Source organism: Sinocyclocheilus anshuiensis, unplaced genomic scaffold (assembly GCF_001515605.1).
Source record: "Sinocyclocheilus anshuiensis isolate Anshui unplaced genomic scaffold, SAMN03320099.WGS_v1.1 scaffold446, whole genome shotgun sequence".
Taxonomy (NCBI): domain Eukaryota; kingdom Metazoa; phylum Chordata; class Actinopteri; order Cypriniformes; family Cyprinidae; genus Sinocyclocheilus; species Sinocyclocheilus anshuiensis.
Genome location: NW_015544247.1, coordinates 1617877 through 1622248, shown reverse-complemented (window position 1 = coordinate 1622248; position 4372 = coordinate 1617877). Strand labels below are relative to the sequence as shown.

Below are 4372 nucleotides of genomic sequence, written 5' to 3'. Positions count from 1 at the left end.
TATATATATATATATATATATATGTGTATATAGCATATATTCTGTATGACCATATTCTACATCTCTAATACTACCCAATACCTACACTTAACAACTACCTTACTATTAATAAGCAGCAAATTAGGAGTTTCTTGAGGCAAAAGTCATAGTTAATGGTTTGTTAATAATAATTTTAGAATTAGACCTTAAAATGAAGTATGACCAATATTTTTTTTCTATGCATGTAAATTATTAAATATGTACATGTAATGATATAAATATTTATATTATATATTTTATTTATTATAAAGGAAAGATTCTGTGATTGTGGCTTCAGAAAATGTCCATGTGCATAATGTTTTTAAATGTGTTACAGGTACACATGGTACGAATACAAACTTCTGGTTCACAATGATGTTGGCTACGCTTCAGCGGAGGTTGCCACAGGGGTCACACTGGCTGGGCAACCCCTCACCCACACCAACATATCCATCCAAGTTCTCAATCACACAGCGATCCTGGTCAGCTGGTCCACCCCGGGTAAGAGTCTAGATTCTCTATATTAAACTTATCCTGGCCCTTGACCGAAAATACATTTCAGGAAAGAATATGTGTTTAGAGAACTTGGTTTTGAGATTGACCTTAAGTGTGTCCTGTCTCTCTATATTTTACATTCCTAACTCTGCAAGATTTGCAGGGAAGTGTGGAGGTCTACATCCTTACGGTTCCGTCCACCCAGCACAGGCAGACTCTTACACTTGACCCCACTGTGACCTCTGGTCATCTCTGACCTGCAGCCCAGCACCGAGTACAAGCTCTTCTTGACTGTATCCAACGGCGCTCACAACATTACCAGTCCTGAGGTCAGCTGCACTACTACAGATGGAGGTGAGTATATGCCACATAGACGTTTGATACACACATCCATACTGACTGCCAAGCCACAGGGCCCCAGATTTGATGTATATTGTTAAACCCTCCTGTTCTGATTAAATCATAAACATAACTCAAAGCATTAAATGTATGTAAGTGCATGAACTGGTTGTACCATTTATAATGTTCTTGTTTGTCCCTTAAATATGAGTAGGCATTCAAAGTCCGTATTGGAGTGATTCATTTGAAAAGTACACTTCCTGTGATGTGAATGGAGTCGAAATCTCCAAAACCGTTTTCCAAGCTTACATTATCATTCAAAAGTTTGTGGTCAGTACACGTTTTTAATATATTTTTAATTAAGTCTCTTATCCTCAGCATGGCTGCATTTATTTTTTTAAAATACAGTAAAATTATAATATAATGAAATATTATTGCAGTTTAAAGTAACTGTTTTCTATTTTAAAATATTTTAAAATGTAATTTATTCCTGTGATGACAAAATGAATTTTCAGCAGCCATTACTCCAGGTTTCAATGTCACATGATCCTTTAGAAACCATTTTGATATGCTGATTTAATGCTCAATAATAGTTTCTTATTATTATTAATGTTGAAAACAGTTCTGCTGCTTAATATTTTTGTGGAAACTGTGAAACATTTTTATTTAGGATTTTTTAATGAATAGAAAATTCAATAGAACAGCATTTTTTGTAATGGTCTTTACTGGCACGTTTAATAAATTTAATGTATCCTTGCTGAATAAAATAATTTCTTTAAAAAAAAAAAAAGACTAAACTTTTGAATAGTAGTGTAGGTTTCATTAATATATTTCAGCTCACTAATGTAAATAACTACTATATTTGCCACATTCTAGGAACAAAAAGACCAGGGGTTGTCTTTGCCAATTAGTCTCTTTTAGGATCTTGTTTTCTGCAACAACGCAAGTAATATAAAAGTTTGCAAAGTGTTTTAGATGATATTTAAAATCCAAGTGGTTTCAGCTGAAATATGGAGTTTACTATACCACAACCATCTCTGTATGTTTTACTGGATGAAATTTAGATTGAAGATATTGGATAATTATGGTTTTCCTGTCAACACTTCAAATATTCCTGTGATTTCTGTCAGCCTGCCTCTCTCATATCATTCCAGCAGCCCCTGCTCACAGAGATAAAAAACGGATGAGAAGAAGAACTGATTGATTGAATATTTTCCCTCTGTACTCTAAAGGCAAACCTCACAAGCTGCGGAAAAATTTGCCTTTACCAGAATTTTGATATCTTGACCTCTGTGCTATGATCAATAGTCATTAAGCTGTCCTCTCACACAGTTAATGTACTGATGCACTGATAGCACAGGAAACAGATGAAAACCTCTGCGCTGTGAGTTAAATTGTGCCTTACACACTAAAAACTAAACAACTGGCTTTCCATAACATGCCTCAACTTCTCTCGCTCCCAACTATCAGTATTATTAAAAAAAAACATTAGAATATCATTTGCTCCTAAATAAAGGTTACAGGTCATTTACCAAAGAGCTGGTAGTGGTAGCTTCATTATTTTACAGCCTAAAGGGCAGCTTATTAAAAGCAGTTGAACTTAAAGATCATTCTGTGCTGCATGATAGTGTATATGTTAAGAAAAGGCTAATTAAAAACTGGAATGGAGACAAGGTTGTCCATGCGAAGCCTTACATTAATAATACAGCAGCAGAAATTATATGGAAAGAGATGCTTCAGGAGAGCACTGATATCGGTCACATCCAAGTATGTCTCATTGCTCTTTTGGTCAGTGATGGGGTGTAACAAATGGCACTAAGCATTTTTTAATGTCTTGAGTAGTTCGGCTGCATTCCAAACAGCCTTTTCAAGTAGTAAGCTACTTATTCCATCTTTTTCTATGTAGCTGCTTAATAATCAAGTCAATAATCAAATGCGCTCTCAGCTCTCGTATGTGTCTTCTGACCCATTTGACAAATGATTCACTGATTCATTTGAGTCCCTGCACTTGATTTTACGGCTTTGTTCTCTTTAAGAAATATTTAATAGTAAATAGTGTTCATTGCACTATTTTTGATTGTTTTATATACTGTATATTAGGGTGCTTTTTGTTTTATTTTATTTAATTTAGTGTAAATGTATCTGTTCAAACTTTATCTCTTTTATTAAGGTATCTTTAGTGGTAGATAATTACCGCTCTGCTCTTAAAAAAAATCATATTCTAAGAGGTTGATATATTTCAGGAGCTTCGATGTAGTAAGTGCACCTACAGTAACTACTTTTAAAAATAATATTTTGTTTGTTATTTGACTCTTTTCAAATATGAGTAACTTGTAGCTTGAGTTTAAAACAAGTTCTCCAACATTTCTTTTATTGCTTGATTAGTGATTAATTATAATAATCCTTGCTTTCTAATAATGAAAATGCCCGTTCACAAAGGAGCCTTTTTTATTTTATTTTATTTTATGTTCAAACTTTATTTAAAACTTTTTCATGTTCTGCTTTTATTTCATTCCACCTCACTGCATCTCACATTTTTATACACAAAAATCAGTGCATGACCAAAGGTGTTTAGGTGGCTGTTAGTTGTTGCCAAAACATTTATCTGTCCCTCATAAACCTTCAGTAAGACCTGCAGTAAAGGTACAAGCACTTTAACTTTGCTAGAAGATATCTCAGATGGGGTCTCTTTACTTGTTGACCTTTGTGTTAGCAGGATATCTCCCGAAGAGAGACTTTTTGAGGCTTTGAGTGGAAGAACAGCAGTTATATTCTTTATAGAGAGTGTAAGTGTCTGGACCCCTGCTCTGTATCGAATTCATTCCCCAGCCCGTCATGTCAGCCAATGGCTTGTTCAAAGCTGCTGCTGAGATATTTGATCTCTCAGCTGTCATAAGCACTACACTCATGTCTTTCAGCTCTCTTTCACAAACTAACTTCACTCGCCTCAGAAAAAAAGCTTTATCAATCATTCCCTTTTTACATTCTTTCAGAAGAGCCTTACAAAGTTGTCACAATAGCTGTTTACTAGAGTCACATCAAGCTGAACAATAGGCTCTCTGGTCTTCTATTGTAAGTCAGTGTGATTTGTCATGGGAAAGGAAGAGCTTGCAAAAAAAACAGAGGGGGAAAAAAGGAAAAGAAGGCGAAAATGGTGCAAGCTGTAGAAAGAATCCCCCAGGCTGGCCCATTTAACCCCCTCTGCCCCTGGTGTAGCACTCCAATCCCTGCGCGCTTCTCCGGGACTGATTCAATTTGCCCACAAACCATCTGCAGGAACCTCCAAAAGCAAGAGGGAAAGTGAAAGAGTCACACTCAGCTTTTTCTCATTCTGCCAGCCCTCCCTGATGTATTGCTGTCAGCATTCCCTGATGTACAAATAAAATTACATTATTTATACACATGAGTGCACTCAGGAGCACACATCAAACGGACACACGTGTACTGCTGCGTTATTATTGGTTATTCTTGGAACTAACAACTGAGGGACAAATATATATATATATATATATATATATAT

The 4372-nt window shown here is 35.5% G+C and overlaps 1 pseudogene; it reads left to right on the top strand.

Moving 5' to 3' along the window:
- LOC107697660 (usherin-like) overlaps positions 1–4372 on the top strand; it is a 241341-nt pseudogene that overhangs the window by 157601 nt on the left and 79368 nt on the right.